The following is a 27,864-nucleotide window of genomic DNA, read 5'->3' as shown; positions in this document are numbered from 1 at the left end:
CTCTTAGTTAATGTTCAGATATTAATGGGTCCTAAGAACACCAGAATTTTTGAAAAAAAAAAATGCTGAAAATTTTTAGAGCGGAAAATCGAACTTTATGTACACCAAAATATCTGAGAAAAATTTAGAGAATTTGTAAACCAAGGAAATAAAAATATGACTAATTTCTAGAGCAAAAAATTAAAAGATTTTAAACATAAATTCCCACGAACTGATTGTAAGCTCAAAGTTTTACAATATAACCGCTTTTTATCGCTCCATGGAGACATGCTACTCATTCGCTGTCAACATGAGAGAACTGTCACTGTCAAAATATCATATGATGCTATTATTTTAAAGTATTTCCTGCAGGGTTACCACTCACTTTTCAATAGGCTTACTGAAAGCTACACACAGCCAAATGTGTATCCCTAGAAGTAAGTCTTCTATAATACATTTTGACAATTGGCAAAGCTCTATGTAAATATATCCTCTACTCAAGCACCATTCGGCAATCAATTGTCTGTAAATATTTGTAATTGTGTTTGCCAAAGCGTGAAATTGTCAGTAACACCTGGAATTTGTAGGCCTCGGTGGTATTGTTAAGCTACATTCGACAACAGTCGTGAATACCACTCGTATTGGCAAAGGTATTCTTATGGGCTTTGACACGTGTGTATAATTGTGTGCTAATTCTTGATTAATGTCAGAAAGACGATTGTCTGCAAAGAGTAAAGTGAGTAATTTTATCTCTTGAATACTTCAATTCTAATTTAGGGACATAAAAACATGTCTTGAAGAGAAGAAATCTGAGTTCTATGAATTATAGAACAAGTCTCCTTTGAAGTATATTTGATGAAGTAAGCGCTTGATAACTTAAATCTTGAAAACTCGCATGAATCTTTTATTGGAATTCTTTGTTGTTACAACTAGTATATGGAACTAGTGCCCATTCTTTTAAGGTTTGCTTTAGAAAACTCGAAAGACCGTATCTTGTATTGCCATTCTTTGTTGTTACAACTAGTATATGGAATTCGTGCCCATTCTTTTAAGGTTTGCTTTAAGTTAGTTCATGAAGTCATGCTCGAAATGTTTAATTTAACACGTTTATTATTGAGCTTTTGATTTACACGAGTGTTATGTTCGATTCGCCACATTATCAGATTGGTCGAAACGAAGGCATTTAGCGTATATTGCTGAACAAATTTGTTCTACTTCATTTTCTCCAAACCAATCGGAAAGTAACCACATGAACGCGGTTTACTTAGATAACAATGCTTTAAGTTTAATTACTTTCCAGAGCTTTTTATGAATTATGTGCTAACCAGCCTTTTGCCGATAATAAAAGTACTGCTAATTGCAACCCGGAAAAACAATTTACTACTAATTTACACCTTCACCAAATACTCATAAAAATATACCAATTAGCGCTTAAACCTGAAATTGGGTTGTTATGTAATGTGGGAATATTTAAGAGCTTTAGAAAAAATTTGAAAAATAGTAAAAGTAAAACGGAAACAAAATTAACACTTTAGGGTTAAATAAATGCAAAGTTGTTGAAAACATAATCAGTTATGTAAGTGAGTGATAAGTAAGTGAAAACTATTTGAAAAAGATGCTTCAGGCGATATAAAAATGTTGATACTTATATTTTGGTGTCCTACCGAAGCTTCAATAGGTCTAATAAAAATATAAAAATTCTTAAAATTCGCTTGTTTAGAAATGCATTTGGGATTTGACTAGCTTATGGCCATGATGATGTCAGGAATTATATTACATATAGTCATAAGTTTTACATTGGGAAAATTTTGAAATGTGGTCAAACGAACTAGGAACTGGTATAAATCGCGTAATCTGGTATAATCAAAAATATTGATTCCAATCTGCTAAGGTAATGCCAGGATTTCACCTATAATGATAATTCTTCTTTGAAGAGTGACGAAACGAACTAACGACTGGTATAACTCGGTTAAACTGGTATAATCAAGAACATTGTTGTTTAATCTGCTAAGATAATGTCAAGAACTAACATATGATTATAGTTCTTAAATTCGACAAACTTTTAAAAGTGGCAAAACGAACTAATAACTGGTATAAATTACATAAACTGGTATATTAAAACACATTGATTCTAACCTATACTGATAGTTCTTCATTTCGACAAACTTTGAAAAGTGACGAAACGAACTAACGACTGGTATAACTCGGTTAAACTGGTATAATCAAGAACATTGTTGTTTAATCTGCTAAGATAATGTCAAGAACTAACATATGATTATAATTCTTAAATTCGACAAACTTTTAAAAGTGGCAAAACGAACTAATAACTGGTATAAATTACACAAACTGGTATAATAAAAATGGAAAATAAATGTAAAGAGGCTGTATGACTTTAAATATACATACACTTAGTTTTTGCATTGAATTCAATTAGATTACAGCGTTGGAAAAGCTTTTACAAGTATACTTTTTGAGAAGAGAAAGAGAGAAAAAATTAGCGCCGAATCGAAGACGCCTAAAACATTACAAACAAACTAAAATTCATTTAAGTGAAATTAGTTAGCACTGCCCACGACAACAGACTATAAAAGTATACACAAAACAAAGTTAAATAAACGAACGGTATAAAAAGAAAAAAGTTTGCCAAAGAAGCATGCACAACTTTTATGTTTTTTTATGTTCTTCAATATGTGCCTTACTCAAGTTTTATGCGAGCGCGCAAATTGATTCCCATAAACAAATTGGCTGATGATCAATTTTTGTGTGCTTTTGCTTACGCTGTGAATTTTTTACGACTGTCGCTCGTTGAGCAGCGCGAGCACACAGGAAGTGAACGAGTTTATTGCCAAAAGTGTGCAGCAAAATTTAATTAAATTGTGTGAATGGGTTATACTCTTTAGAAACCAGTGTTTAGATTATTAGACAGCGATTAGCCGGTTGTGTGAGCTGAATACTGATTAACTAATCTGGTTTCAGTGTTTGGCTATTTTTGAAAACAGACTAAAATAATATGAAGAACCTGTCGACTTTGCGTGGGCATTTTTCGTTGAAGGCATCTCAACGTCTGAATAGTTTGAAATATTTTTAGATAGGATATTTAAAAATATTATTTTTAACCTGATAATACATTAACCTGATTGTAGCAAACGCTTTAGAAACCGTCTTCTGAAGAAATACTATACTATTCAGACTATGCTCCTCGATAAAATAAATTAGCATTTCATATAGACAAGTGTTTTAAGCACATAACATATGATTGGAGACCGGAAACTAAAAAGAGAGGGAGAGAGCGGAGAATAAAAATGGAAAACTCTGGTGAATATGAGAGAAGCATAAGATGCCATAATAACTGAATTATTGCGCTCTTAAATGCTCACTAATGTAGCTTCTAAATAAGCTGCCTTATTCGCTTGAGAAATAGTGAATACTTGCAGTCTATAATGTCGTCGAGTTTTGCTCTGGATTTGTAGTACTACTAGAGCCCTTTATGTCACCATACTTTTTTGGAAAGAGCAGGCCTTACATTCATCATTTTCTCCTCTTCGGGATGCCTGTTAAATAACACCAATATTACGACCTACCCGTATATCTTTCATATATAAAATAATGCCTATATTTTTCTTCTTCATCTGTACAGACGTGAATATGTGTGTAATGGGTTTACACTTGGAAAAATTAATCTGAATATGGAGATCAATCAGTGAATGTATCCCAGGATTAATTACTATTATTAAAGGTACTATCTTCGAAGCCGTTTTATTGTTGTAGCAGCAGGTCGAGGTTTGCAACCAGGTTGACAATCCTTGGTGAGATAAAAATCCAGGTTCAACCCGGTTAATCGGGTTAAGTAACCCAACTGACGTGGGCACGGTTAAGGCCGTTTTCTCATTGTCTGGTTAACAACCGTCTGTCAGTTAAGTTCTGGTTAACTCAACCAAGACTCCTTCTATCAGTAAAACAGATCTTCGGTTCCTTCCGTTTTTAAGCAGAACTTAACTGGCAGTTGGCTGCTAGCGTATATCACCTGCTAGTTTATATATCAACGTATATGTATATTTAATTTTTACAAACAGGTGGCAACACTCTAAAAAATATCTTCTACAAAATCACGCTTAGTTTGGTGAAATTAGTATACTATTTATTTGCGTTATGTATTTTAATAAAATAAAATCTAAGAAGGTGGCAACTCTTTCAAAAAATATTTTCATCTTTTAGTTCAGTATTTGATATTAAAATTAAAATAAAATAATTTATTTTTCTTATTAAATTCATTATTTTAAAATTAAAAAACAGCTGGCAACCTTCGATCCTTTTATTTAATTAATTTTTGTTTAATTTGTTTTGAACTGGTGGCAACACATGAAAAATACGTTTGTATATCTAGAGAAATCGTTCCTTAGAGTATACTAGCTACCAACTCAATTATAGGTACAAGTATATTTAAGTTTTACAAACAGGTGGCAACACTCTAAAAAATATCGTCATTAAAATCTGGCTTAGTTTGGTGAAAATAGTATAATATTTATTTCAGTCATGTAATTTAATAAAAAACCTAAGCAGGTGGCAACTCTTTAAAAAACATATTTGCAACTTTAAGTTTAATATTTGTTATAAAAATTATAATGTACTAATTTATTTATCTCATTAATTTTATTAACCAAAAATTATGAAACAGCTGACAACCCTCATTCATATAATTTTGTTCAATTTATTTTGAGCATGTGGTAACACTTTCAAAAATACGTTGAGCTGCTAATTTAAAATTTATATATAACCGAAAAATTTTATTATGCTTAGTCTTTATCTTAACAATTTTATTAAAGTTGACTTTCGAAAAAGCTGGCAACCATCTAAGCTTTTAAACAGCTGATAAACATATATGTACATACATATGTATGCGTTGACTAGACGTCACAAATTGCTTCTCAAAAACGAGAAATTATTGAATTCTTCAACTCAAAATGCCTGGATAACGTTACAAAAGCTAATTCCAAAGCTTTAAAAACTTTTTAACGCGATTATAAATCTTTGAGGAATTAAAAAAAATCAAAAAATAACTTTTGAAATAAATACTTGATTTTGAGAAACATGACATTTTAGAATTCTGCATCTTAAAACCCTGAATAACTTTAGAAAAGCTCATTGCAGAGCTTTGAAAGCTCTTTAACTCGATTATAAGTCTTTTGGGAGAAATCATTGGATTCTTCAACTCGATACGCCTAAATAACGTTACAAAAACACATTTCGAAGCTTTAAAAGCTTTGAAAACGAATATAAATCTCTGGAGAGTTAATAAATTCAAAAATTAGTTTCTGAAATTTGAAATTCTTTATTTAGAAACACAAACGAAAGCGTGAAATTATTGAATTCTTCAACTCAAAAACCTGAACAATTTTACAAAAGCTAATCCCCAAGCTTTAAAAGCTCTTTTAATCAAATATAAATCTCTGGGGAATTAAAAAAATTAAAAAATGTATTTTTGGAATAAAAAATTTATTTGGAAAAACGACCGAAAACTTTACAAAAGCTCATTCTAAAGCTTTAAAAGCTATTATGCTGGATTATATGTCTTTTGGGAGTTAAATAACTTTTCGAAAACCAATTTTTGAAATAAAAACTTGGCTCCGGGAAGCAGCCATTTAATAGAAGTATACAAAATCAACAAAGACTTAAACGAAATCGCCTACAATATGTATAATATAAAAGCATACTTATTCTATCAGGTTCTTCTCACTGTGCCCTTTTCCAGCGACTTTGTTTTCTTTGGCGCAAATGTTGCTTATCTCCAGACAATTGTTTTACTTTTTTTTACTGAACCGAATCTTTTACTTTTCCGTGACTTTGAGTCGCGCCAAAGCCAACAACACAAGTTGAAAAGTAACTGCAACTACAATATGACCCGTACTACAGGCTACATGTATTGTATATACACACATACATACAAAAGCAAGTAATACAACCCGCATTTTTTGTACAAGCATGCATATATATATTTATTTACAATGCTGTTAACTGCAAGAATGTGAGGGCATAAACTACAGATAAGTCATTGCAATACTTGTTGGATGTCTGCCATGCGAGGGCGGGCGGGTTGTGTGCGGCAGAAAATGCAAACACGCAGTAAAATAATAAGGAAGATATGAAGGAAAAACAACTGAAGAAAGAACTGTGTTAGCGTTAAGGCTAGCGCCTACAAAATCAACGATAATAAAATGAAAGAATAACAGCAACAACAAATCGCAAAATATATATTTATATATATGTATGTATGTTAGTTTAGAGCACATGTTTATACTTTATATACATACATACGGAGCAAACAATTCACAGCTTCGAGAGGCTGAGGCAGGCAATAGTAAAAGTTTTTGGAAGCTGTAGTAGATGCGAAAAAAGCAAGCAACAACAACAAAAATAATGAATACAATACCCCGCACCACGTTGCCGAACCGTTTGTATGTATACAACAATGATGAATTTCGCTTAAGAATCTTGCGCGCTGGTAAGCCAGCAAAACAATGGACCCTAAAATGTAAAGGCAATTGTGGATGGTAGGCGATAAAGCAGCGCACGAACTGCTGGAAAAAACTATAAAGATAGCAAGCAAATCACTGGTAGCAAGCGCAAATATAATGCTACTAATAAGAACAAGAGTAGCTGTAAAAGTCTTAGCAACAACAAGTCCTTAGTGAATTCACGAAAAATTACAGACACTTAAGTGTTCGTGGGAGTGACGGTCAATGGTGACACTGTGTATGCCCTGCAGCTGCTTAAATAAGTTATTAAGCAAGTTTTTTATAAGTGAAAGTTTCGGTGTTTTTGTGCGTGAAAGCTCTTTTAAATATAATAAATGTTTCGAAAAAATTTCTAGGTTCCAATTTTGTAAGCTTCTTTAACAGGCAAAAGTATTTGAGTGAAAGTTTAGCTGATTATTGTGAAAGCTCGCGCATATAGTGGAAGCTTTTTTAAAGAAAATATATAAATTATTTAGTGATAAAGTATATTTTAATATTTTTGCTTAAATAAGTTACCACAAGAGTTTTGTATAAGTGAAAGCTTCGGTATTTTTGTAAGTGAAAGCTCTTTTAATTATAAAAAAGGTTGCGAAATATTGCTGTCTTCCAATTTTGTAAGCTGCTTTACCAGGAATGTAAAACTAAGTGAAAGTTTAGCTCATTTCTATGAAAGCTCGCACACATAGTGGAAGCTTTTTATAGGAAAAAAGATGATTTACTTCAAACTAACATTTTTGGACAAAATTTATTAATTTTAGTGAAAGCTCGGTCACACAGTGGAAGCTTTTTAAAAGAAAAGAGATAAGTTACTTAGTTTCATTAATATTTATGTTATACTTGCACAAGATTTACTTTTTTTGAGTAAAATACTTCTAAAGGAACAATATTTATGATGAAAAAGAAAGAGAAAAACCTGTTTAGGTAAAGGAGCTAAAGCTCTATTGATTACGATGAAGCTTTCGTCGCACAGGGAACTGAAATAATAGAACCAAAGCTCAATAAACGTTTTGTGTCTCTTTGTACACGACAGTTAGGCAAAAGAAAACACGCTGTTGTCAATGGAATGTTTGCTTTTTGCAAGTGAATACGATATTTGTAAAACAAGAAGTTGGCAGCTTTCACTGTTTTTAAAAATTTTAATGAAAATGGAGTACGAAAGCTGTAAAGTTGATAACTTTCACTGTTTTTCAAAATTTCAATGGAAATTGCTAAAGTTTAAAAAAGCTCTATGAAAAATATTTAGTTGTTGAAGCTTTGAAGCTTTTAGGAAAACATATGGAAAATCCAAAAAGAGCTTTTCTGAAGTGGGTACGAAAGTTGTATAATGTAAGTTTTAAATTTTTCACTTTTTTAAAAAATGTTCACTGAAAAACTTTAAAGCCCTAAAAAGCTCTATAAAAATACACAGCTTAACAATGTGAAGCAATAATAAGAGTTTGAAATCTTTCTCTTTTGCTAAAAAATGTTCGCTGAGAAACTTTAAAGCTTTAAAAAGCTCTAAAATCGTTTGTTTAAGCTTTTAAGCGTTAATATGTAAAAATAAAATCTTTTACTTTTTTGTTTTAATGTTCACTGAGAAACTTTAAAGCTTTAAAAAGCTCTATATAAAATAGTCGATGGTTTAATCTTTTAAGCGTTTATATGAGTATGAAATTTTTCCTTTTTTTAAGTGCTCTCAGAAAAACTTTAAAGCTTTGAAAAGCTCTATAAAATTTAGCCGTTTGTTTAAGATTTGAAGGATTAGGATTCCATTGTCCTTACAAACGAAACAAAAAGGAAAATCCAAAGCTTGCTTCTTTTGTTAGTGCTTTCGAAGCTTTTAAGCTTCTAGAGTATAGACGAAAATTATGGGGAATGTTATTACTAATACACTATCTCTCTTGCTAATTACTCAATGAACCCATGTTACTAAATCAGCATGTGCAACGAAAACTGAAAGCTCCTTAGCAATCAGTAATTATATCAGTATTACTTCATGTAGCGCTCACAACATGCCGCCACTCCACTTTCTGCATAGCGCTTCCTAAGCTCGGCTAATACTCGTAAAGCACAAATGCCCAGTCACATAGCGAAGGCGCAGTGCATAAAAAGTTCGGAAGCAGAATTGAATGTTTGAAGATTTGAAGTCATTCATTTCGAGTAACTACAAATAAGCACTTCCGTTCGAGCAAAATTGTTTTATTTTACCATTTGCCTTTTTGGACTACTTTACTTTGGCTATGTGTTTGTGTATATGTGTTCTCTCGTTTCTTTTGTTACTACTTTGTTGTTGTTGTATTAATGTTTCCTTCCACTTTTCGCTTTTGAATTGATAAGCGTTTTTATGTTCCGAGCATTTGAAGAAATCCGGCTTTGTAAATGGTGATTGCTGTGGCGTTTTTCTTCATGTTTGTTTTCTCTCCGTTTGAAGAAAATGCCATAACAGTAAAGTGGGGTAGAGAAAACATTTAATGATCGCTGCACAGATTAAAATGTATATGTTTGTCTGTATATTTGTAAGAAAAGTTGGAAAACATGTAGGCGTGAATAATTGATGCTGTAACTATTACTAAATGTGTGGAATTTAAAATGATTTCGTAAAGCGGGTATTATGATTACATAATTACATGAAGACAAAGCGGATTTTGTGATTGAATAAAAATTTTGCTGTTATGTATGTCTTTAATAGCTTATTTAAAAAAGAATTACATTTAAAGTTATGTAGTAAGTTTTGGAGCATGCCCAACTCGTAGCAAGAAGAAACGAAAACTTTAAAGTAAAGCAGCTCGGAGACTGTCTATAAGACGAAAGAAATTGGTGCTCATACGAGTAGTTAACATTCAGGGTATACTTCACTTCTCGAAATATCGTTTCTTTCACGAATTGAAGCTCAATGAGCGCAGAAAATAGTAAAATAAACTAAGATAGGAAAATATTGTCCAAACGGAGTCGATTTAGAACGAGTAAAAATAAAGAAATAAACCTAAGAGTGCTTATAGAATACCGAATCTAAGTGTAGGACAACAGGAAAATAGCCTAATGAGAGCCCAAGTGTCGATCAGAGCTCTTTCAACCTTTCCTTTCAACCAAACATATAATATAACCTGTGGCAACTCTATAAAAATGAGTCTTCGCATAAACTTCATCTGATAAATCGACGAATAAAAATTCTAAAGATATAAAATGTGTGGTTGGACGGACCAACTGCGGCTTACACTTCAGGATTTTGACACCTCCAATCCATAACTGCTCCATCTAATGATGGCATGTGTGACCTTGATTTAAATGTCGTTTCCTAAGCTCATTGACTGTCGCCGCTTCCTTGGATGTTGTTGGCTTCTAGTGCGCGTGCTTGTCTTCTAGCTTCTCGGCTATGTCTCTGCACTTCCTCATTTTCAAAGGCATCCTCAGTTCGCTCTTTATCGAACACTGACTGATTCTAGCGATATGTTCCACAAAGCAGTGTCCGAGGAATTGCATCAGTTTCGCCTCCTCTTCTTTTAAGTTGTACTTGCTCTCGAGTCGGTTACTTATCCCGGCCGTCGCCTTTTACCGCGTTTTTACCTTGCACTCCTTCTGACTAGGTTTCTTTCAGGGCGCTCTCTATTTGCCAGAGCTAAAACCCTCGGTGACCTGCTCAGTATCGCAAAGAAGTTCTCTTCTTTTTTCGTATATACATATGTATGCTTGCAGCGCTTTCTTGGTCCGCAGTAATTCTCCGCGACATAGCTTGAAGAATCGTTGTGCACGCGGGAGGCAGCAGCTTAGTCTCTCAACGTTATTTGGACAGATATTCTAGTTTCCTTCTTTCCATTGTCGACATCCATGATTTGTTTTTGGAGGTTTCTACCCCAAGCGTTTCGGTGTAGCAAGCCCCAGATACCTTATAAGCAAGTAGTATTCACCCATTCACCTCCTTCTGAGATTGCATATAAAGTGTTCCACACAAGGAGATATTAGGGGAATACATAGGTATCCAGAGCCAGCTCGAAACCACGACACCCATTGCCCAGTCGATAACTTTGCTAGTAATATAGCTAAAAGGAATTTTTACCAATGCAATATATCGTGACGAAAATATTCAAAGCTATTTAACAATTATGGTACTCAAGTTTAATGTTGCGCCTCAATGTAGGCCATATTGTATGTATACAGTTGAATTTTCGTAACTCGAACCATCATTATCCACAAACATACTGCGATCGAGTTATGGAAGGAAGGAAATTTGTATCAAATTTGACTTCTATTGCCAATTCTAGAGTTCGAGTTATGGAGAACTTCGAGTTAAAGAAGTTCGAGTTAAAGAAGTTGCTTTTTTGCGATCACAAAGTGTTGCCTACATTTAGGATGTGATATTCGATTTCACTGTGGCCTACATTTAGGGTGCGTACTGTGATTTTTCGGGGTAGAATTAAGTTTAAAGTACTTTTAAAATGTGTTTGCATAAAAATGAAGCTACAATATCTAATCTTAATTCTTTACTATCACTTTCTTTCCAGTTTAAAAATAAAGTACAACCCACAAACGGCAATTTCTGAAAGTGTATTGGCTTATGTCTAGCTGTCGAAAACCGTTATAGTAAAAAAATTTCACTTCATATAATTATATGGCAAAAATTTTCCGTAGAAGCAGAAAAAGCAAAAAAGCAAATCTCAGAAGACTAATAAAATCGTGATTTTGGAAAAAAAAGTAAGCAACGGTTATAAAAGTGAAATAGCAAAGTAAAATATGTGCATAATACACACACATATCTGTAACTCAACGAAATCAATGCGAGACTAGCTACACGCCACCAAGGAGAAACCTGTCATTCGACGCACAACAACAACAACAGCCTCATTAACATACCGGATTCGGTGTCAAAACTAAGCGGAATATACATGCAATCAAGAGAGTAGCAGAAGATTTAATGGCATAAAGCTACAAGAAACCAAGCAAGAAAACAACTAAAACAAAAACAGCAAAAATTTAAGTCAATAAGTTTCACTTTCTTGCGACTGATCGACAGTTTCGAATCAATTTCGACTTGGCAACACGAAGGTGAACTCAACAGCCTCCCGCGGCGCGTAGCTACGCGCATAACCAACTAATTATTGCCATACAAAATTAATTTGCGCTTAACGGTAAGTTAGTTGATTACAATGCGTGTGTATTTGTTTTTGCTTTTCGATTTTCAATTTTCGATTTGGTGTTTATTTTTGTTTTTTGTCTGTTATCTGCTGCCATAATTAATTGTTGTCTTCTCTACGCTGCGCAGTTATTAATTTTTCCACAAATGCAGCAAACCGACAACGCTGCCATCATCTTTCAACTAACAATCTTTGTAATTAAGAAATTAAAAGCAAAAAAAAAAAACAACTCGCCGAAGAAAAAATTACAACAAAAACTCGTTCAACCGCCGCGAAAGTCACTTCATGTCTTTGATGTGCGCGATAATTCATTGCAGTTGGTCATTTCATGCGCGTCTTCTTCTTCACTCTGCACACATACACACTTGCTACGCCTGTCTCACGCCGCTCCATGTCTTCCTGCATTCATATACTCTGTGCTGACTGCGTTGTGATTTGTTATTATTGCCTTTCTTTGGTGTCTTCTTGCAAACCGGTCAACCAGCTGCGGTCTTGCTGCGCACCTTCAATTCAGCGACGCCTGTACGCCTGCGCGCTTGGCCGCTCAGCCGTTCATTAAGTGTAAATTATATGCGCACTTTCTGGTTGCGCTTCTTTGCTGCTGCGGCATGCCTAATCGAAAACTAGATTATTTTAATTGTAATCTGGTGAAAGTTCTCGTCGTCTACGAACGTGTTGGCTTCAAGTTGCTTAGCGTTCGCTATAAATACTCGGATTTCATTTGATTTCCATTGCTAGCAAGCAAGGCGGGCAGGTGGTAGGGGAGAATTCGAAATATGTATATACATTTAAGAAAAGAAACTACCATGGTTTACGTCCGCACAAATATTTGTAGTCACACTTAGAACTAGGTCTACCGAAAAGACATAATAAGAAGACAGCTGAACTCTACTTGCTTGAGTCAAGCCATTCCAACATTGCCAACGGTTTTCAAACTGCGTGATTTAGTCGATTTTTCGATAATTGATAAACTTCTTCTGTATTTGTAGGCTCCCAATTACGTTAAACTTCTCGATGTAGCTGTTTTATTTTGCCGCAAAACTATATGACAGCTTTAGAGAAATCTATAGAATAGACCCGTTTCCAAAAAGCAGCCAAACTATTGTACATACATATATACGTTCCCATAGTGTGTAGATAGACCACAGGGCCTCAATTCAGACATTAATTTGTATCCACAAAGATATGCTTCAAACTTTCTGTGAAATCTTGGAGGACTACTGATCCAAGCTCCGAAGGAAAACTATGATCTTCTTAATCGATCTTGGCTTAGATCATCGTTAACTAATTTGAATGGTAAGGTCACGAATAGTCAAGAGAGAGGAGTAGGAATTAACACCGCTGCTGTGGCTTTTATAGACGAGCTATAGCATCGAAATCGACATACATACATATGTACATATGTATTTTGAGAATAAATTTTTCGAAGAGTTGACACCTATTAAAAATTTTAATTAAAACAAAAAATGTGTTACATTTTTAAGAAAGATTTCCGTCGTCGATATTTTTTCGAAAAATGTTGCCATCTGTTTTAAAATTTTTGGAAGAAATTTATAAAATGTGCTTAGTAATATAATATTGGCCACAAACAGAAAGTATTTGGAAGAGTTTTAAGGCTAAACATGCCTTTCTGTTGAGAATAAATTTTGCAGAGAGTTGCCACCTGTTAACAATTTTATTTAGAATAAAAATTAAGTGTATAGTTTTAAGAAAGATTTTCGTCGTCGATATGGTTTTGAAAAATGTTGCCACCTATTTTCATATTTTTTAAGAAATTAATTTTTTTTTTATTTTTTTTTTTAAATATTTATAAAATGTGATAAGTAATACAGTATTTTTTAAAAAGCAAAATATTTTCAAATCGTTTTTGTTTGAATTTGTAAAAATAAATTAATTATGATACATATGTAAATATGTACATATGTACGTATTTACATGCACTACTATAATAAATAAAGTGTATAGTTTTAACAAAAAAAAAAATTTAAGAGAGTTGCCACTTATTAAAATTTTTAATGAGAAGAAAATAAAGTGTGAAAGTTTTAAGTAAGATTACCGTCGCCGATATTTTTCCAAAAAATGTTGCCACCTATGTACATATTTTCAAATTTTATAGAACAGATTTATAAAGTGGACTTCGTAATACAATATCGGCCATGAACAGAAAGTATTTGGAAGAGTTTTAAGGCTAAACATGCCTTTCTGTTGAGAATAAATTTTGCAGAGAGTTGCCATCTGTTAAAAATTTTAATTGGAACAAACATAAAGTGTTAAATTTGAAATAAATCTGTTAGTCGCCGATATATTTGAAAAATGTTGCCACCTTTTTTAATTTTTTTTTAAGAAATTAATTGTTTTTTTTTATTTTTTCGAAGAAAATATTTATAAAATGTGATAAGCAATGCAGTATTGACGACAAAAGCAAAATTTTTTCAAAAAACTTTTCTTTGAATATGTAAAAAATTAATTCTTAAATATATGTTCATATGTACATATACATATACATATACACACATTATATGTTACATATCCCCTCCATATTGAATCCAAGCGATTGGCCTTAATTCTTTATTCTTAGAATCTTTCAATCGTAACGAAGTTGGACCTCTATAACGATAACTTATGTAACCAGAATGTCGTAATCGTTTTGATAAAGCAATTTTTTTTCAAAATAAAGGTATACAATTTTTTAATAATTTTTACTTTTATTTTTTTTATAAAGTTTTTTAATATTTTGAATAGTTTTTTTAGTTTTTATAACTTTCTTTATAAAAACTTTTAGTATTTTTTTGTTTTTAATTTTAATATTTTTTTTATATATTTTTTTTAATGATTTTTTAAAATAATTTTTATAATTTTTTTGTTTTAATTTTAATGATTTGTTTTAATAATTTTTAGATTTTTTACAATTTTTGTAATCGTTTTTTATCGCAAAATATTTCATGACATTGGTTTTTAACACTTTCTTATTAAAATATTTTTTTTTATTTTTTTATATTTTTCTTTAAAAAAATTTAAAATATTTCTTTATTTAATTATTTTTTTAATTATAATTTCCTTTAAAAAAAAAAAAAATATTTCTTTATTTGTAATAATTTTTTTTTTATATAATTTCCTTTAAAAAAAATTAAAATATTTCTTTATTTAATAATTTTTTTTACATTGTTCTTTAAAAAAATTTAATATTTTTTTTATTAATTTTTATAAGTATTTTTATTTCTTTAATTTATGTGGTTTTAACGAAGGAATTCTTGAAAAATCTGTATGTATTCTATATGCATGCCAGTATTTCCCTCCAAATCACTTGTGAAATTTAGGTCATTAAAAGAATTCTAAATAAATTCTTCAAAATCTGGTACTTGTCACTTCGTTCCGCTTTCTAGAGCTAATGGTTGTTTCTTTGTTTTGGCTGAATTGAAAACAATCACAAATGTATTTGAGTTTAAGAGCTCATAGTCTTGTTTATTTGCAAATTGCCGTGAGGGAAATTTTTAATTATTATGGGTATCTATTTCTGGGTGTGTATATTTATATATGTACATATGTATGTATGTACAGAAAACTGTATAAAACTAGTGAATGCATAAGTATGTATGTGCCGACCTTTGCAAAATTGTGTAGTCATTGAAAAAGTTTTTCACAGCAGCACCTGCCAGTGGCAGTAAAAGCACATACGTTACATACATACACACATATTTGCAAAGACGCATAGACACAAAAGGCTGAATATTTGTTTCACCGCGAGCCAGAGTCAATGATCTCTTGTTTATACATACATATATTATAAGTATGTAACTATTTATTTATTTATTTGCTCATACATACATACAAACATATACATTTGTGTACAAAAGTGTAATAAAAGCCGAACAAATTCGCGCAAATAAAATTTAAAAAAATTAAAAAAATAAAAAATTAAAAAAATAAAAAGTACAAAATAAAAAATAATAAAAAAAATCAAAAATGCAAAACAATAAAAAAATAAACAAAATATTAAAAAAAAGTCATAAAAAAAACGTAAAAAAAATAATAAAAAAATTAAACAAGTAAAAAGTAGAAAACTTCGCGTAATTTCAATTCAACCATTTAATGATGCCACATTGTGTACATAAGTATATACTAGCAGACATACCAACGCTGTCTCACTGCTGCGTACATACATATGTATATATGTACATGCATACACATGTACAATATAAATATCTACTTATTTGCTCATGTGCAAATTAGTTCTTGGTATGCAATTGGCGTAAATAAATAATCAATTTCTATTGTTGCTTGTTGTTGTAATATTTTTGTTGTTGTTATATTTACTTTCCGCGCTGCCGAGTCTCCCCAAAAGCGATTGCGCCCAAAATGTGCGTGTAATAAGAATTTATTGTTAGCTCTTTTTTTGGAATTTGTTATTGTTGTTGTTTTGTATTATTAGTAGTTGTAAATTGGCTATGCAAAGCACGCTCAATACGTTGGGGGGCATTGGCTTTGCGTTGAGGCTGCATTTCGTTGATTTTAGGGCGGGAGGATATTTTTTCAGGTGCCCATATCGGCGGTATATAGAAATTTATTCACATAGACTATAGATATATAAAGGGTGATCCATATCAGGGTTCCCTACATTTTTAAAGAAAAAGCACATAGACTTTAAATTTAATGGAGAATGTTTATTACCATTCGAAAGAACATTCTTTGGAAGTTATTTTTTGAAAATTAGCTCTTTCAAATGTTGGCAGCGGCTACGTCTCAGATTTCCAATGGCGAGTTCGAACATTTCGACTGGTAACTGGCGAATGATATGCGGTTGTTTTGTTCCAAGGCCTGAATCGAAGCGGGATTGTTCTTAGACTATACATACATATCTCCACAGGCAAAAGTCTAACGGTGTGATATCACACGATCTTGATGGCCAAACGACCGCCAAAAAACGTGATATTATTTGCTCACCTCTGTGTTCTCTCCATAAACCCATTGACTGATGCGATGTGTGGGAAATGGTGCCATCTTGTAGAAACCAAATGTCGCCGAGATCACGAGCTTCAATTTCAGACGTCAAATAGTCGGTTATCATGGCGCGGTAAGGGTCGCCATTAATGGTTACGTTCTCACCGGCATCATTTCTGAAGAAATATGGACCGATAATTCTACCGGCCTACAAACCACACCAAAACGTTGTTTTTTCTGAATGAAATGTCAGCTCTTGAATCTCTTCAGGTTGCTCTTCGTCCCAATTGCCCAAATTTTGCTTGTTTACAAACATTTCCATTAAGTCAGTTCGTCGCTGAATAAAATTTGGCTCGAAAACGTCGGCTATTCTTGGAACTTTTCAAGAGCCCATAGAGCGAAGCGATGTCGTTTGGGAAGGTCGGAAGGAGCGGCTTCAGTTCTTGCAAAAGCTCTTTATTGTACGCTTTCAGTTTAAGATTTCGACGTAAAATGCGTCTAGTCGTTCCATAAGTCAGTCCGAGTTGCTGCGAACGGACCGGAATCGACTTTCTACAGTCTTCGTGTACACTCTCAGCTGCCATATTTTCTTCACTGCGTGCTGGACGTGGTCTATTCGGTCGCATATTATCCAATAATGAATGCTGGTTCTCAAAGTGGGGGAAGTTCAAACTACACATGTCACCAGTAACAAATTTTGATGGGTGCTTAACTGGTCACAAGGTCTGATCGGAGACTCAAATCTGGTACCACGGGCAGAAGTTAGCCCTTGGAGTTCGCTCCAATCTGCTCATTGGATTTGGCCCTCTGAGAAGATTCGTGGTGGCTGTGGTTTAAACCTAAAGGCAGGTATAATTGAAAAGTCAGTTCAGTGTGGAGTCACACTGTGACCGGGTGCCTGATCTAAAGCACGGCTAAAACCTCTATCGAACCGGACATAGATGGAAAAGGTGTCCCTTCCTCTAGACCAATTGGAACCAAATATTTTTGCGAAAAGCTGATCAACGGATTGTCTTCATCTATATGTGTGCTTTTAAGCCCCTTGGGCCGTCGTCGAGGCTGTTTGCACTACAGTCGGGTATACGTAATTGGAACGAACCCGGATTTTTTATCGGGTCAAAGACTGACAACTCGAACGGATTCTGCTGCTACAACAACAACAACAACCGTCGTCGGCCGTTACTCGCGAAAAACTCAGCAAATTTTGTTGTCTCTCCGTGTCTCCTTCGGACCTTCTGTCCGGTCCCTCAGTTTTTGAGATATCGATCTGAAATTTTTCAGATATAATTTTCTCCCCATGCAGCTGCTCATAAGTCGGAGCCGCCGATATCGGATAACTATAGCATATAGCTGCCATACAAACTGAGTGATCAAAATGGAGTCCTTGTATGGAAAGCTTCTTCGTTTAACAAGGTATCTTCACGAAATTTGACAAAAATTACTATCCAAAGCATCTCTATAGTTTACACAAGCAATAGTTTGCGCTACTTACATAATTTGGTAAGTATGTGTATTGTTACATGACATTTCGTCAGCTGAATGCCTAAAGTCAACTGGAAGCAAAATGGTAAATTAAAAAAATTGCATAGAACATATACGCGCGTATAAAAAAACAGCAGCAACAAGTCCAATAACATTTTTTACCTACGGGCTTTATTAGTTTTCTGCGTTTTTCCACTTTAAGAGTTCATATGTTTTTATTGCATAATTTCTTCGGAGTTTTACGAGCGTGAAGCGTGTGCGCTGCGAATACCAGGCATATAATGCCAGCGCATAGAACCAGAAAAGGCAAGGCAAGCAACACTGGCGTAGTAAAGTTGCACGCGTGAGCCGCTTTTAGTGCTGGCGGCTGCTGCGTGACGTCGGCGGCGTGCGGTTTGCTCGTGAGGCCAACCATATATGATTGCGTGTGTGTGGTTGCCTTGCGGCATGCCACCACATGTGTTAGGCACTTTACGCTCGTAAAAATGAAAAGAAGTTGAAATAAAAGTAGTGAAAAGTGTAAAGGTTGAAACGGAATAATAATTCGCGAAATTAAGTGGTGTCTCGGAAATAAAGCTGTTGCTACACGAATTTTCCATAAAATTTGGTTTTCTATAAAAAAAGTTGAGAAATCATTTTAAAACAATTTTTGTTGGATTTTGGGTATTTTTATGGTATTCTCTGTAGCAATGTTGTTTATTTTCGCTACAATGGTGGGCGACAATTATCAGTATAAATATGAAGGGTGGTTAAGTCTGCTCTTTGAATTTTATAGTTAGTAGCCAAACTTTTACTAAAAAAAAACTTATTTTACGTCAATTGACGTCTACCACAGACACTTTAATATTTATTCAGCTGAAAATCTAAGAAAACGTGGTATAAATGGAAGCATGTACACGCTTAGATATGTAAACACTAACTCTCCTGAAATGTATGGCTGTTATATTACCGTTATATAAACTATTTCAAGGTCACATATGTCTCAAGTTCGGTGGTATTTGTTGTGGTATTGTACAGACGAAAGTTCAAGGTGATTTCTATTGCTCTTGAACGCAGCAATTAGAGTCACATGTTCAGCTGTTTCCTAAATTGAATGCTGTTTTTTCAGACTAAGCTTAAAATTAAAAAAAAAAATTATAGAATATACGTTCTTTTACTTTTTTTAAATAAAAATAAGCGAAAAAGCTTATAATAATGCTTTAATATCTGCAGCACATTTACAAGAAACTTTTATTTCTTTCTCCTCTGACAAAAAGATTTGTTCAACAACTGTTAAGTGGTTTAATATGCTAGTAAAAATATTTTTGTTTACATTAACGTTCTGAATAAAATTAAGTAGGTACTGTATTTCAGTGACAGATACGGAAATAAATAAACAAAACATCTTAAATCAGTTTTAGAAAATTTTTATTTAATTGCATATAAGCTAAGTGTCTGTAAGATTAATTTTATTAAAGAAACCTTTTAAATATTCACTACCATTATTCTCATTTACTCAAAGCGCTCCGAAGAAATAGGTTAAATTATAGATAAAATATAGGCTTGTTTTTATAAATTCTTTAATATCAAAATAATTTTTCTTAACAAGTATTTGTAAAATTATTGAAAAAAATTAAAATAATTACAATTACAAAAAAAAGTAATTGCAATGTAATTAAATTACTTTTTGATTACATTTGTTAATTAGCAAAAAATAATGTTTAATTCATTATGTACTTCATATTTATTTATTTTTTTATTGAAAAAAGTCGAAATATAAGTGAATTACATTTTGATTACATCGCTTAATTATCAAGAAATCATGTTTATTTCATTATGTGCTTCATAAATCTATATTTTTAGTAGAAGTAATCGAAAATTAATTAAATTATTTTTTGATTACAACGAATAATTAACAAGAAATAATGACTTATATTATGTAATTAATATTATTTTACTTTTGTTGCAAATAATCGAAATGTAATTACATTATTTTTTACAATTAAATAATTAACAAGAAATTATGATTATTATTTAATGTGCTTCATATAGTTTTAGTTTTTTAGTAAAGTAATCGAAAAGTTATTAAACTATTTTTTGATTACATTTGTTGATTACTAATAATTATTACTATATGATGCTTCATATGAATTTATTTAAAAGTAATTAAACTACTTTTTCTTACATTGGTTGATTATCAAGAAATTATGATTACTATATTATTTGCTTTTTATAGAATTGATTTTTAGTCAAAGTAATTTTGATTACATTAGTTGATTACCAAGAAATAATTATTACCATACTATGCGCCTCATATTGTAATGTAAAGTAATTAAATTATTTTTTGATTACATCGTATAATTATCAAGAAATAACAATTACTATATTATGTGCTTTCATTGAATTAATTTTTAGTGAAAGTCAACGTAAAGTAATTAAATTATTTTTTGTTTACATCAGATAATTAACAAGAACTAATGATTATTATTTTATGTATGTATATGTTTCTTTTTTTTACAAGTAATCGAAATGTGACTAAATTAATTTCTGATTACATCGGAGTATTATCTATAACAACATTTAATTTAATATGTGCTTCATACGTATTTTTTAAATGAAAAGTAATCAAAATGTAGTTAAATTTTTTTTGATTACTTTGAATAATGGATCAAGAAATAATGTATATTTCAATAGGTGCTTCATAAGAATTTATTTTTTATGGAAAGTAATTAAAATGTAATTAAATTATTTTTGATTACATTGCTTAATTATCAGGAAATAATGATTATTTCATTGTGTACTTCCTACTGATATATTTTTTATTAAAAATAATCGAAATGTAATTATATTATTATTTGATTACATTGGTTAATCATCAAGAAATAATGATTATTATATTATATATGTATGTACATATGTATTTCTGTTTTTTTTTTTTTGAAGTAATCGAAATGCAATTCAATTATTTTTTGACTATATCGATAATTATCAAAAAATTATGAACATTTCAACTTGTGGTCCATATGGATTTAGTTTATAGTGAAAGTAATCGAAAAGTAATTAAATTACTTTTGTAATTAATTTTGAATTACTTTTTGATTACATCGGTTAATTATCAATATATAATGATAATTGTAGTTTCTACTTCATATGGATTTATTTTTTATGGAAAGTAATCAAAAAGTAATTGAAAAGTAATTAAATTATTTTTTGATTACATCGAATATTTTTCAAGAAATAATGATTATTGTATTATTTACTTCATATGTATTTATTATTTATTTATCACTTTTAAGTTTTTAATAGTCAACACTAATTATTTTTGAGTGCTAAGTAAAACTGAGTCCAAATGTTATTTATACAATTTTATTCAATTAATTATCATGATTAACGACCTGTTGATGCGACAAATATGTGTATAGAAAGGTACAATATATATTAAGCGGAGCCAAAACAAACGGTAAAATGGTTTTCTTTACTGCTATTTGATTTACACCACTTGTTGTATGTACCATTCGACACTCTGCAAAGCTTGGCGGAGTGAGTACAGCAGGTATAGACCACAGGGTGTGTGCAGAACTTATGATAAATATGTATTTCACTTTCTAGCATATATTAATAAAGTGACAGCAAAGACTTACCGCCAACTGTGAATCGAGATCTAAGGAAATTAGAAACCATACATAACCTTAAAAAGTTCATTTCAGCGCTAGACTTGCCAAACAGCACTCCCTCACTTCAAAATTTTCAAGCCTTTCTTATGTTACACAGCTTTCAACGTAACTAAGGGACAACACAATTTCCGCAAGGCTTCGGCATCTGCTTGAGCCGCTAGGCCTAGAGAATTCTTTCAGCAAACTGTCACTTTGCATTTTCGCTGCCTCGAAACTTTGACCTTCTTCTTGGCACAACAGAAAATTGTTCTTTCTTTGTTTCTGTGTTTTAATTTTTTTACATTTTTCTTGCAGGCTGCCATATTTCATTGAACGCCGCCTTGCCATGCCCAACAAGGCGCAGAAAAAAGTTTGCATATGCTTCGAAATCGAATTTTTTCTTTCCGCTGTTATTGCAATCGATTTTTTAACTTTTATTTTTGCTTGTTAAGCTCAGTGCAACACCTTCTGCTTGCGTATGCAGCCTTGTTGCATGCAACGCCACCTTGCCACATTACCGCCTCCTCGACAATCAACATGCAAATACATACATACATATCTGAGTATGCGAAAATTAACATACGCCCCTACAAGCGTGTATTTGTATGTATGTATGTATATGTATGCAGTAGCCTGCACACGCTCACCTTTCGACGCTTGCGGCCCGAAAACAAATTCAGTTCTCAGCTCCAACGCCACCGAGTTCATTGAATTCTTGTCAGCACTGCAACTACTGTTCTCCTCGTTGTTGTTGTTTTTGTTGTTACATTCAACTTCTTCCTTCTGCTGTTTGTATTTGTTGGCATGCCATCACACTCATAAATAATTCTCCAAAACAGGTTCCTTGTTTTGGCAGCCACTGTCACTGCCATGGCATGTTCACCTGTGTGTGTGTGTGTGTGTGTCCGTGTCGTACCTTTTGCTTTGCACCTCGTCTTGTTTTTAGATCTGCACTGGCTCAATAAGGTGCATGCAGTCAGCAAATGCTACATTTTTCATACAACAACAACAACTGTAGCGTGAAGCACGCCGCTTGCTGCCGTCTCTTTTTGTTTGTATGTGTGGCTGTGTGTGTTTGTGTTTATGAGTATGCTTCTATGGTTATTTCTCATTTTAGCTTATTTATTTGTTTGTGATTTTTCTTAATTGCATCATTGGCTACGGCACAATTGCTTCCTGGTCGTAATGAATGACACAACGCGGTGCTCGTTGGAGGACTGTGGTGTCTAGTTGTAGTCTATTTTTAGGAGTGTAGCGAATTTCGAAGTGTTAATGGTGTTGTGAATATACTTATGGTAGTTTATTTTAGGAAAGCAGGAAAAGTTATACATCAATTATATTAATATGAAAAGTAGATGCAGGTAGGGTTTTGGATAGTGAGTATAGAATCGTTGAAAATCGATTGCCCTTCTCAGGGATGTTAGAAATTCTTGTAGCGGTATCATTAACGCCTTTATCATTCGAAATATTAAAGTTTTGTCGCTGCAAAATCGAGTGGTGGACTTCAATGATACATCACAATCGATCGATCTTGTAATCTATTTATAAAACGACTGGAACTTGATAGATCTTGGATTTGGCGTCGTGGAACTAGTTTATGTAGATTTTTGTAAAAAACAAGCTCACGGACTTAACAACTGCTTGAAACATAGATAGATAGATCGAAAAACTTAGCATTTGTCAAGCCACTAAGATATTTGTTAAGAATTTTTTTTGTAAGCAGAACATATTACCATCTTTGAAACCGTTTTGAAACAAAGGATGAAATTTAGAGATTTTTTTTATTATTTTTAAATTTGGTTCCGGACGTGTACCGCCACCAGACAGTGACCAGTTAGACTGCCGATCATGCCTACAGTCTCTTCTATAGAGTGCAAATGGGAATTTGGTGTACTTTCGATCTACCGTTTTGCACAATTACTTTTGCGGTATTGCACCCAGGTAGCTCGTATAATAAAAATTGCCTGAAGTTGCATTAGAGGCCAGCTTCGCTGCTTTCGCAATAGCAAAGACCTCAGCTTGAAATATACTGCAGTGCTCCGGCAACTTAAAAGGCTTCCTTATGCCTGGATTCCCTTCTTGCTTTGATCCTTCTGTCCCAGCTGAAAAGTGGGGTCGTGTGGTCGCTGTTTGCCCAACCGCCATTCCCCACCGAGCTATGTCCGAGGGTTCTATATGTAAATTCTCCTACAACCAATAGTCGTCCCGCCGATTTTGTTGCGCAGTTTACAGTGAAGAGGTCTATAGACAGCAGTTTTAGTACTAGTTCAAGACCCCCCGTTGGAGTTGTTAAAGCTCCCGTTATGCACAGCGCAGCGAGCCTCTGAACCCTTTCCATTGGCTTCCGATAGGTTGATTTCCATAAGCCTGTCCAGCATACATACTGCAACGTAACGCAAAATTGGTCTAACAATAACTGTGTAGTACCAGTGCATGAGAGAGGGAGAGAACCCCCAGGTTGTGTCGAGCATCTGCCTACACGCATATAAAGCATTGCTGTCTTTCTTCACTCTTGCGTCCACGTTGTGCTTCCACAGCAGTTTGCTGTCCGAAACTAGCCCATTGTACTTGGTGCGGTGCTTGAGAGAGTGTAGTGTCCCACTTATCGAAGGGAAACTCCTTAGATGAATTGTGAACACAAGCAGATCCGTTTTCTCTGGGTTCAACCTCAGACTCGCTTTTAGGTTATTTACACTTCAAAAAAATTTAAATAACGTGGCAACTTTAAAACACTTTCGTTTTTGTACACATAACATAACTTAGACATTTAAAATTATTTGGTATTTCAAGTTTTCCAAGTTTTTATTTAGTATTAAAAATGAAATCATGTGGCAACTCGATTTTTTTTTTATAATTTGATATAACGTAACTCAAGCATTTAAAAGTATTTTGATATTTCAGGCTTTCAAGTTATTTTGAATTAAAAATTAAATCAGGTGGCAACTCCAAAATTGTTTGCGAATTGTAATTTACTATTACGTAACTCACGCATTTAAAAATATTTGGTATTTCAAGCTGTCAACTTATTTTGTATAAAAAATTAAATCAGGTGGCAACCCCAATTTTTTTATTTATATATTTTTTTTATTTTTTACTTTTCTTAACCACCATATTAAATATTTATGATAATTCCGAAACAATAGCTCCTTTAAGATATCGGTAATCCATAACATTTTTTTAGCTTTATCTGCTTGCATAGCATTGCACCCTCAACTACATTTTCTCAGCAACAGCACATTTCTTTACTTTTTTATACTCTGCTGCATAAATAGATATTAGTTTCTGCATAATATATTTTATAGCTTCTTACCACATACTTACTTACTTACATACAAGTACATATGTATGTGTATGCATATACATAAAGAGTTGCATATAAACGAGTATGCATCTACATATGTACATACATATAATATAAAAGGTAGATGTCAGCGCACTTATCACCACAAAGAATGCGGCAGTGGTCACATAAATGTGCACACCAACTGTTAACACTTTAACAAACATACAAACTTACATACTTATGTGCATTTATATGCATGTGGTTAGCTGCTGCTTGTTCTTTTGTGCCAACAAAGCCATGCAGCTGCCGAGTTCTTTTATGTAAGTCACAGCAGGAAATCTCAATTCTACACCATTCCATACAATTCAAGCAATTCAAGCATTAACATTAACAAACGCTTGTTACTTCTGCTGATGCTGCTACCAACACTGTTGTTGTTGTTGTTGTTTTAGTTGTTAATGTTAGTTAGGCAACAGCATGATAACTTCAAGCGCTTCCTTGCGGTTGCCGTTTTATATGCAACTGAGCATATATTGAACATAACTTGCCACATTTACGCATTCCCCGATTCCCAAGCAGACTCCCAGTGCCATCTAATCATCGTGTATGTATGTAGTTGTTGTTGCGCATGTCTTTTTTTATCTTCTAGTGCTTCTATTGCTAATGCTGACACCGCCACCGCGGCCACAAGTCGTTAGCGTGTAGTTTATAGAGCAGCGCGCGTACACAGCATTCATCGGATACTTCTAAGCTTCTTCGTCATCTTCGTGGTTAGCTGGCTTGCAGCTTGTATAGCTGACTTGCATCTTTTGTTCTACGCCATTCTTCGCGTTTTTTTTTATCTGCCTCCGCTTCTTTTTTCCGTGTTCTCGGATTAAACGCGGGAAATCCAAGTCGCTGGGAGCTTGTTGGTGTTTGCTTGCGGTCCGCTGTCTTCAATCTGCCTTTATGTGTGTATGTATGTATATGTGTGTGTGTCGAATGAACGTGTTCGCTTGCATAACGAATTTTTCACGTTCTCTTGGGTGCTGTCGGTAAGCAAGCTGCGCCGTCGTATCAGCTTACTGTGACTCTGTTTTTATATAATTTGATATAATAAAAATGTTTTTATTTTTTTACTTCTCTTTTGTTGGCTGAATGCATGCAAAGCTCGCAATGCTTTGAATAGATTGGAGACAAAGTACATTTTTGTTGTATATATCTCTACTATTATCGACTTGGGTTTAAAAAGCTGGCATTTCTAATATAATCTTATTCAAATAAATTATCCCAAAGACCCCATTATTGGATCCATACAAGTGTAAGCCGCCCCATGCTAACGTATAGTGCAGTGTTACGGTGGATGTCATTATCGAAAAAGTGCCGCTTGAGCCCCTTGCAACAGGTGCAGCGGCCCTGCTTTCATGGTATTATGGGCGCAATGAAAACTACTTCAACAAAAGCTCTGGATGTTATGCCCGATATCCGTCCAATAGATATTCAAATGAAGTATGATGCAATACTTACCTACGGTCGACGGGTTTATGATTTTAGGTCATAGGAACCAGACTCGCCGTCATTGCAGCATGATGTTGTACTCGAATTTGTTAAAGATTTCAGACGAAATTGGCAATGTGAGCAGAAAAGAAGAGCCATGAGAAATTGAACACTATGTATCCATTTGCCAGTAGAGAATAATAGACCAATGGTTCTGTGATCTACAGTTCCAATGGTGAAAGCTACATATTCACCGACGGATCATAGAGTGAAATAGGAACAGGAGCGGGCTTTTTCGGTAGTAATCCTTACCCAGAAGGTAGCTTTAATCTAAATGACTTCAAATCGGTCTTTCATGCCGAAATTTTTGACATATCAGAAGGTGATATATAGCAGAAGGTACCAGGTTATTTGACTATGCTCTCCCGCCTATACTAAGTCTCACGGTATAAGGTTATGCTATTAAGTATTTACCAGACTCAATAGGTAACTCAGTTATTATCATATGGGTACCCCAGTCATATAGGACTCTAAAGAAATGAAAAGGCAGACGAATTGGCCGGAGGTGAGTTAGGACCACAATACCCTAAAGCTGCCTAAATCAATCAGCTCTTTCAAGGGTTTTTTGAAGTAATAGACCTTAGAGGAGCACTTAAGGTCTTGGAGCACCAGCAACACAAGACAACCCACAAAGTTACTTAAGGTAGTGATGAGGGTGAAGAGACCAAGAATCTTCTAATGTTAGGTGAAAGGATGAACTTAGTGATAATACAGGAGTCATCACAGGGTCCCTTCAGATCCCACCTTCAGATAATTCGATAAGTGGTTTCGGCGGAATACAGAACATACGCTGAGGATGACACATTATCTTTGCGAGTGCCCAGCCTTCAGGCAGCTGAGACGGTATTACTTTCACGGTACACAGTGCTACATATTAGGAGACGTTGGGTAGCTGGGGTGGATAAAATAAGGTTCGGGATTTGGTAATCCATAGAGTTGCTGGATAAAGCTGAATTTGGTTACCATCCAGGAGCTTAATGTTGGCATCCAGGAGCTAAGTGCGTCCGCCTGCGGTCTTTCGTTCCTAAGGCACTGTTTTTAACAAACCAACCAACCAACCAAATAAAAAAATATTAAAGTTTTTAAAGTAAAATTATATAAAGAGCTTTTGGCCGATACATTCAACGGCTTTTCTTGTGTTATCACGTTCTTCAGAAAAAAATGCAATTAACCTACAAATTTTACATTTATAAAAATTGGCAATGCCAAAAAGCCATATTTTGCGAATACAAACTTTCCAATAGTATTTATTTAGTTTAAAATTATTTTGAGTTTTAATTAAGGTGGCAACACTTTTTTAGTTCTAACTAAATCTAAGTTGTTAAAAGCACTACCTATTTGGGATTTTCAATAAATGATTTTGCAAAAATTAAAAAAAAACTAAACAGGTGGCA

The 27,864-nt window shown here is 33.5% G+C and overlaps 1 protein-coding gene across 5 annotated transcripts in view; it reads left to right on the top strand.

The window, feature by feature from the left end:
* LOC126756146 (putative polypeptide N-acetylgalactosaminyltransferase 9) overlaps window positions 1-27,864 on the top strand; it is a 524,546-nt gene that overhangs the window by 286,386 nt on the left and 210,296 nt on the right. For 4 of the 5 annotated variants that reach the window (XM_050468994.1, XM_050468993.1, XM_050468997.1 and 1 more), the window contains exon 2: window positions 10,970-11,593. The exons of the other annotated variant lie outside the window; for it this stretch is intronic. The gene's annotated coding sequence lies outside the window, so the exon portion shown is untranslated. The remainder of the gene's footprint in view (window positions 1-10,969; window positions 11,594-27,864) is intronic. 5 annotated transcript variants of the gene reach the window in all.

This window comes from Bactrocera neohumeralis, chromosome 4 (assembly GCF_024586455.1).
Source record: "Bactrocera neohumeralis isolate Rockhampton chromosome 4, APGP_CSIRO_Bneo_wtdbg2-racon-allhic-juicebox.fasta_v2, whole genome shotgun sequence".
Lineage (NCBI taxonomy): Eukaryota > Metazoa > Arthropoda > Insecta > Diptera > Tephritidae > Bactrocera > Bactrocera neohumeralis.
Note: the sequence above shows the minus strand (reverse complement) of the source record. Positions and strands in the feature narration are given on the sequence as shown.